The sequence below is a fragment of the Crocuta crocuta genome, unplaced genomic scaffold, assembly GCF_008692635.1.
Source record: "Crocuta crocuta isolate KB4526 unplaced genomic scaffold, BGI_CrCroc_1.0 scaffold115, whole genome shotgun sequence".
Lineage (NCBI taxonomy): Eukaryota > Metazoa > Chordata > Mammalia > Carnivora > Hyaenidae > Crocuta > Crocuta crocuta.
The window spans coordinates 261234-269891 of record NW_027530575.1 but is presented as its reverse complement, the minus strand read 5'-3'; the positions used below and the strand labels follow the sequence as shown (position 1 = coordinate 269891).

The 8658-nt window shown below is 37.1% G+C and overlaps 1 long non-coding RNA gene across 1 annotated transcript; it reads left to right on the top strand.

The window, feature by feature from the left end:
- Positions 1 to 361: 361 nt before the first annotated feature.
- LOC144234658 (uncharacterized) lies at positions 362 to 7872 on the top strand. The gene is made up of 3 exons (XR_013336030.1): positions 362 to 463; positions 3255 to 3372; positions 7694 to 7872. It is a non-coding gene; the product is annotated as an uncharacterized LOC144234658 (long non-coding RNA).
- Positions 7873 to 8658: the final 786 nt, after the last annotated feature.

The following is an 8658-nucleotide window of genomic DNA, read 5'->3' as shown; positions in this document are numbered from 1 at the left end:
AATCTCACTCCTTTCAGGCTCATCATCAACTGCCAAATGATCATCACTTCCCAGAAAATGGGTGTCCTGACCTCACATCAGGTGTTTCTTCATGCCAAGTGACTGACCAAGTACCCCCCTTCCAGTCCTTCCCACAGTGAAGATTCTTGTTGTCACCACCCTTTACTGGCACTCCTTGTTGTATGTTGAATTGTGTTCCCCAAAATTTTGTATTAAAGTCCTCACCCCTGGTACCTGTGAATGTGACCTTATTTGGAAATACTGTTTGTGTGGATGTAACCAAGTTACTATGAGGTCATAATGGATTAGTTTGGCCCCTCATACAGTGACTGGTGTCTTTAGAAGAGAAAGGAAAGAGAAATTTGGATATAGAGAGAAGCACAAAATCATATGAGGATGAAGGTGAAGGTTGGAGTGATTCAGATGTAAGACATAGAACAACAACGATTTCTGTGCATCACTGGTATGTAGGAATAGGCAAGAAAGGATTCTTCCCAGAGCCTTCAGAGGGAACATGAACTTGCTGACACCTTGAGTTTAGACATTTAGTTTCCAGAACTATGCAAGAGTAAATTTGTGTTGTTTTATGCCACCCAGCTTGTGGTACCTTGTTATAAAAGCTCAAGGAAACTAATAAAATCCTCATTGCCCTGTCCTATAGCAGCTTTACATTTTCACCTTGCCTACAACTTTTCAAGCCACCTATGAACTGTGTTGTGTCAGCCAGGAGATCAGAGCTGAGAACTGAAGAATAGATATCAATGAAGCAGGATCTAGGCTACCTGCTTGTGTAACTTATAAGAACCCTCCAGATCTGTTCAGGTAAATTCCAAAAAGTACCATTGTCATTTCTCAATGGATGGCTTCTGCAAACACCTGACTGGTGATTTTGTAACCTGATAATTGCAAGATGAATGTTGGGAAGCTCTGATGGCATAGTCATTTGCTATTCTTTGGTCAGGCATTCCTCTGTATAACAAGAGTTATTTTTCATACAAAGGGTATTTCTTTGCTGCTGAAGACATGGCTCTGCTACAGAACACTAGCATCTGTGCTCAGACATTCCAATTAGAGCTTTTCAGAGACCTCATACAGCTTTCCCATCTCATATGGATGCTTTTAGTATCGTTGTATTCACTGAGTCATATAACCAAACTGCAGGGCATCTTGAACGACACCTTGAGTTTAGACATTTAGACATTTGGACCTGTTTGCAAAGCCTACTCTTTGTCCCTCTAAATTTTACTAAAAAGGATAGGTTTTAATGTTTTGAAGTCAGAAATCTATTATTTTTTTACTGAGCTACGTGCCTCCATGAAGTAAGAAGACCTATGAAAAAATTAATTCCTTGGGCTGACTGGGTTTTCAAAGTTGTTTCTTTCTCTTCATTTCCAAATTCTGCAAACGTCCTGTTATGCGGGTTTAATGAGTCCAGGGTCTTCAGTACAGATTTCTCTGTCTCTCTCACCGTTAGTTGCCTGATAACAGGTGTCCCAAAATACTGCTGAAAAAGGGAGGACATCAAACTGATTAGGGGTCTCATTTAACCTTCACTTCTAGCTCAGGGCCCCAAAGCAGACTTTCCTTGAGTTCACTGGTGTATAGGATATATAAATGCTGCTTATAAACTGGTAGCTTGATTCCCTCTCTTCAAATACACCTTTTGAATCAGTCTCCATCTAGGGCAAGATTTGAATGGTCTTGCATTTCCCCACATAAAAAAACATCAAATTCCATTCAAAAATAAACCTTTATCTGTAACAATGTTCTGCCTTCTCTTTTTAGAGAAGTAATGTCTAAAGTACCCTAACAGCTATATATGTTTTTCTCCTGCAATTAGATCTATATCAGGGACATATCCCTCAATAGTCCCTGAATTTGACTTTAATGTCCCAGGGGACGAATTTAAACACTTTTGTTCCAAGAAAATTTCAGAAGAAGGATCCTTACCTATTTTTAAGTAAAAGCACATGAAATGAATGTTCCATTTAGTTCTTATGCTTTGTGCTCCTATATTACTCTCCCCAGTGGAATCCAGCCTTCATGCTATCCACTCTTGGCTGTTTGGTGTGGAGTTATGCCCATATTTGCATACATGGTCTTATTTTTCCTATTACTTCAGAAGTTTACAAGGAACATGCCCAAGGAATGAACACATTTAGTATACTGGAAATTCAAAGCTAATTAAAAAAATCCTTCCTGGGGTGCCTGGGTGGCTCAGTCGGTTAAGCGTCTGACTTCAGCCCACATCATTATCTTATAGCTCATGGGTTCGAATCCTGCATCAGGCTCTGTGCTGACAGCTCAGAGCCTGGAGCCTGCCTCAGATTCTGCGTCTCCCTCTCTCTGCTGTTTCCTGCTTGCACTCTGTCTCTCTCAAAAACAAATTTAAAAACATTAAAAAAAGAAAATATTTACCAGTTTGATGGATTAATAAAAGATATTTTTAAAAAATCTTTCCTCGGCTTTTGCATCTGACAAATGATATTAAAAAATGCAAAATTTGGCTTAAGTGTTATTCCTGTATACCACAGAAGAAACACAAAACAAATGTGCCTGTTTGTTACTAAGAATCCCTTGTTTGCGTCTATAGTATGTGAGCAGCAGCTGGGCAAGGTGTGATGCTTTTGAAGTTTAAAAATAATGTTGAAATAATTTCATGATGTAAGCTCTTTGGTTTAAAAAAGTTTGATTTTTATAAATTAGCAATAAATTGTAACTAAATATATAATTTCTTTCTGAATAATTTCCTATGTATCTGGTCATATTTTTACTCTTTTGGTTGTAGGATCATTTTTTTGATGCTCATTTTCATCTTTTCTTTTTTTCTTCTGCCTTTATTGTAGTGAACAGAGTGGAGCATGCTTTTTTCCCCCATTCTCCTCTCTTTCTGTCTCCATCTCCTTCTCTTCTTCCCTTTCTCCCTCCCTCTCCTTTTGCCTTTCTCTCTCTCTCTCACTCCCTTTTTCCCTCCTTTTCTTTAGTTCTCTTGAAACACTCATTTATTGAGTATTCTACTTTTTCTGTCACAGGCCACTCAGACCAAAATCCTTCCCAACCAAATTGAACACCTTTTCCTTACTGTATTGTGTCTGTGTGTGTGTGTGTGTCTGTGATTTTCATCAGAATTCTCTTTTTTCACTAATTAAGAGATAGAACATTAGTTCATCTTTATCCTGAAGACAAATGCGTACTATTTGTGTCAATGGTAATTGTGAATTTATAAAATGATACAAACGTGCTTATTTTCACAGGTATTGTATTTTTAGGGCCGGAAATACAACTTGTTCACATACAAGAACGCCATTAGGATCTTCAGAGTACTTCACTTGGTATATTCCAAGGCATTGCTGAAGCCATTTGTTCATCCATGTATGAGTACATTGCTATAATACATAACTATAAATATGCATTTTCTTTTTTTAAATTATTTTTAATGTTTTATTTATTCCTGAGAGAGGCAGAAAGAGAGACACACAGTGTGAGCAGGGGTGGGTCAGAGAGAGAGGGAGACACAGAATCTGAAACAGGCTCCAGGCTCTGAGCTAGCTGTCAGCACAGAGCCCAACGCGAGGCTCGAACTCAGGAACAGTGAGATTATGGCCTGAGCTGAAGTCGGATGCTTAACTGACTGAGCCACCCAGGTGCCCCTAATTATGCATTTTCTAACTTAAATGTGGTAGACAAGATTCTAAGATGGTCCCCTCACATTCTCAATCGGGGGTATACACAACCTACATAATGCCATACCCTTGGTGTGTATTAGATCTGTGGTTATCATGGAATGTCATTCCCATGATAACATTAATAGTTAATTGCCTTTGAGTTAACTAGAAGGACAATTATCTTAGATGAGCCTGACATAGCCAGTATGCTTTTTTTTTTTAAAGTTTATTTATTTATTTTGAGAGAGAGAGAGACTCCCAAGCAAACTCTGCACTGTTAGTGTAGAGCCTGGTGCAAGGCTTGAACTCATGAGCCACGAGATCATGACCTGAGCTAAAACCAAGAGTCAGGCACTTACGCTACTGAGCTAGGCGCCCAGCTTTTTTTATTTTTTAAGTTTAAACATTAGAGACTCTCCTGCTGGTCTTGACTACAGCTTCCATGAGTTCTACTGCTGCAAGGAAGGAAATTCTTCCAACAGAGAGCTTAGAAGAGGATCCTGAACCTCTCTGGGGAGAGAGTTTTGATCCTGGGTAACACTTGATGCAGGCTCATGTGAACCAGAGTAGAGGCCCTCTGCTCAGGTTTCCCAGGGCTCCTGATCCACAGAATTGTCAGACAATGAAAGGGTGTTGTTTTAAGTCACTAAGTTTGCAGCAGTTTGTTATATGGCAGTAGAAAATAAACACACGGATCCAGGATTAGAAAGAAACAGCTCACAATTGTTTATGACTTGTTCGTAAATTTAACTTGTTCAACATTCTATTAAATTGATTTCCATTAAAAAGAATGATTATTAAAATATTGTACAATTGTAACATATGGAATGTCTTAATTCTTTACATATGGTAGGTCATGTAATTATTACAAAGACTCTGTGAAGTGAGCATTGAATTTCTGAATTCATAAGCAGTAAAGAGAGTCTTTGGGAATTTAGCTACTTATCAGAGGGGGCAGAGGTTGCATGATGTGATGACCGGGAGGGATGAGGAAAAGCCCTCTGGCAGACAGAACCTTCTCTTCTGGTTTCCAAGCTCACACCTTTCCCACCTCGGTATACCGCATTTCATTATGTATAGAAAATTACACACAAGGTATCCTCTTCCACCCTGGGTTGCTAAGATCATTAAAGTATGCACCTATAATGAAGGACTTTAAAATCCAGCAGGGAAAACAGACATGAATCACACAATATCTTCCAAGTCCTAATGAAATCCTTGCACACTGGTGTGATATTCTGGTGGAATTAGAAAGCACTTAGAGAAGCCATGGCAAATGAGCTAAGCCTTAAATACTCTAAATGATCTTTCTGATAGAAAAATTGGGGCTGCAATCCTTTGGGGTGGAGAAATAAAATGCTGCACTTAGAATTGTAAATGTACAGAATGTGTTCACAGAATGTTGAGTAGATAGGAGCATAGGGGAGTCAAAGACATAACTGAGTTTTATATCCTGAATGTATGCTTCCTACATTGTTTACAGGCGTTTGATACCTGTCTTTGTTTCACTCATTCTATCCATTTCCACACTCCTTAAGCTAGCTGGATTTTGCACACTATACTGAAATTTTTAGGCCACGGTGTCAGCTCTACACTTTGGAAAATATTTCAGTAAAACATCATTTTAAGATCTGTTTCTCGTATTCCCTCTCTCTCTGATCCTCCCCTGCTCACTCTGTCTCTCTCTTTCTTACTCTCTCTCTCTCTCAGAAATAAATAAAAACATTAAAAAAAAGATCCAGTTCACACACACACACACACACACACATGCACATTCCATGTACCACACCATGTGATTGCAGTTTATTGCTAAACTCGTGGTTGATGCTTAAACTATTCATCATATATATTATTGTTTCCTTGATATTTAAAGTACTTTTAAATGATATTCTTGATTTCTAAAGGTACACAGCAAAATTCTAGGTATTAAGGACAGAGAAATAATACAGTTTGACAAAAACACTGAAATTGAGAGTGTGGGAATCATGTTTTAGGGGAAACTCTGGGGTCAAATATACCATTAAAAAGTAAACAAAGTACATATGTCAGAGAATGAAACAGCAAGATATATTAGCAAATGACTGAGGAACTGTCAGCACAAGTCATCAAAGAAAAGATTTCAAATTTTTTTTAAATGTTTTATTTATTTCTGAGAGAGAGAGAGGCAGTGTGAGCAGGGGAGGGTCATAGAGAGAGGGAGATACAGAATCTGAAAGAGGCTCCAGGCTCTGAGCTGTCAGCACAGATCCCGGGGTGGGGCTTGAACCCACGAACCGTGAGATCATGACCTGAGCCGAAGTCGGACGCTTAACCGACTGAGCCACCCAGGCACCCCAAAGAAAGGATTTTTAAAGAGACAGCATCTGAACGTGTATATTCTAAGTTCTCTGATCCACCAAATATATAGTTTACAATGAGCTGTCTCTGGCTTTGAAGACCTTATGTTTAATTAAGTATAGCTTTCAATGGAAAGAAGATATTGTTAAAAAATCAAACCTATTTCAGGGGATGCCTGGTGATTCAGTTGGTTAAACGACCACCTCTAGACTGCGGCTCAGATCATGATCTCATGGTTCATGAGTTCAAGCTCCATGTTGTGCTCTGCGCTGACAGTGTGGAGCCTGCTTGGGATTCTATATCTCTCCCCTTCCCTCCTAAAAAATAAATAAATAAACATTAAAAAAAAACATTTCTGTATAAGAAAAATTGACATGTCCAACACTAAGAAAAAAACAGAAAATGCCATGGAAATCGCTATTAATGCATTATAAAAAGAAAAGCTACCTAAAATAAATATGTGATCACAGGCAACTTTAACAAGAAAGCAAATCTATCGACTTCATTTCCTTGTTGTATTCCTCTTATCAATAACACATAAACCAGATGACCTGAACTAAACTGAAAGACACCTATCAAATTTTCCAAAATTATCATTCAGGGATTCTTACAATTCAAACATTGTATATGGGAGAGGTGTTTTTTGTGCATTCGCTTCAACTTTACGAACTCAGCCATGTATCCTCTTTCTAGGTTTCTCTTTTTCATCCACAGAAGAAAAAAAATGAAAGAGTAAAAAGCCCCTCGCCAAGTAGTTCATCACCGCACTTGTGAGGAGAGTCAGAGTAATACACATCCTGTGGTAACTGAGAGGGATACAGGAAAGGCTATTCTGAGGCTCACTAGAGAAATATAAATCTTTTAAAAAATTTCCACTTATCTTTTCTTTTATTCTACCTATTTGGTATATTAAAATCATATATAATAAACTTGGAAACCAGTTATTTTACATGAAACTAATTAGGTGAGGTAGAGACCCAGAAGGCAGATCCATCCTGACAGAGTACTTTCAACCTCACTTTCTCGTAGCTAGCTGTAGACAGTGCAGTGCCTCAGTGAGAACCGCATGTACAGCTGGTGATTTACACGTCCTAGCACACAAACAGCTTTTTTAAAGTTGTTTATTTAACTCTTTTCTAAGAACTTCTAAAAATACGCTTCCCAGATTTGTATGGGTTAAAGTAAGCATCGATTTAGAAATTATAATTTATATACATAAAATAATAACTGATTTCACAGTTCATTAATTCAATTGATGAAAAGCAATAAAAGAGAAGTACTGCAAAATATAACCATGTGATGTGATAAGGTGGGAGGGGAAGTGTATCATTTTATTCACTATTCAAAAGATATAAATGATTGAATGTACTTTATATAAAATTGTAAACTCATTGTAGAAAATGATTAAATCTGATTAAGATAACATTTAAGAACTGTACTTCAAAGATAAAGTTGGAGAGGTATTTTTTTGGAAAATGTAATTCTGATATAACTTAAGAAGATTTAAATTTCTGCTTCAGGGAATAAAGGCTACTTTTCTACAATGACTTTCATAAAATGTCTAGTTTTTCTTCTGTGTTAATTTGTGTTTGTGTGTATTACAGAAAATATAGATTTTGTATGAGCAATGTGTGGCGTTTTTTAGTCACAGTAGAACTACATAGTTTTTTTAATGTTTATTTATTTTTAAGAGAAAGAAACACAGAGCACAAGTAGGAGAGGGGCAGAGAGAGACACACACAGAATCTGAAGCAGACTCCAGGCTCCGAGCTATCAGCACAGAGCCTGACATGGAGCTTGAACTCACCAGCCGCAAGATCATGACCTGAACTGAAGTTGGATGCTTAACTGACTGAGCCACCCAGGCACCCCAACAGTATGTTTTTAAATATTAAATGTTTATTTTTATGTTTTTATCTCAATGAAAATGGGCATTGTTTTCAAATCCATCATATTAATGGAAATATATAACATATTTTTCCAGAACACTTTTTCTAAATTAAAATAAATAAACCTTTATGCCTGTGAGTACACATACACACACATATACACATACACACATGTGTGGGTGCATGGGTACACATATGCCATGGCTAGAATACACAATACATAGTTAGATATTTACATGTTATTACCTTGCTACCCTGTAAGTCTTCACTAGTCTAAATAATTCCAAGTAATAATTGGACTTAAGTATATACATATGTTATGAATTAAATATATTTTAAATGTCATTACATTTTATATGTATATAGGGCATAAAATTAATATTGTATGTGGATGTGTAGATAAAATTTCTACTGTAATGCACCTAGAGAGAAGGATTAGAAGGAACATTTTATTTTATAATTATGGAAAGAAAAGCTAGCAAATTACTTTTCAAATGCCAGCATACAGTTTCCACACATAAGCTAGTCCAACAAATGATTATATCAACCTTACTCTACAATTACAACTGCTATCTCATAACCAGACCTTTATTGTTTTCAAACAGTGCTTAAAAGCACAAAATAAGTTTACTCTGAAGGTTAAGTGTATTCAAGTCTTTCAAGTCTGAACTCTCATGGTACACAAATAAGGATTAAAGATTGAAATTCTGCCTCACCAAGGCTTTAGAATTAATATAACATGACCAAGGTAGTGACAGAGCCGATGA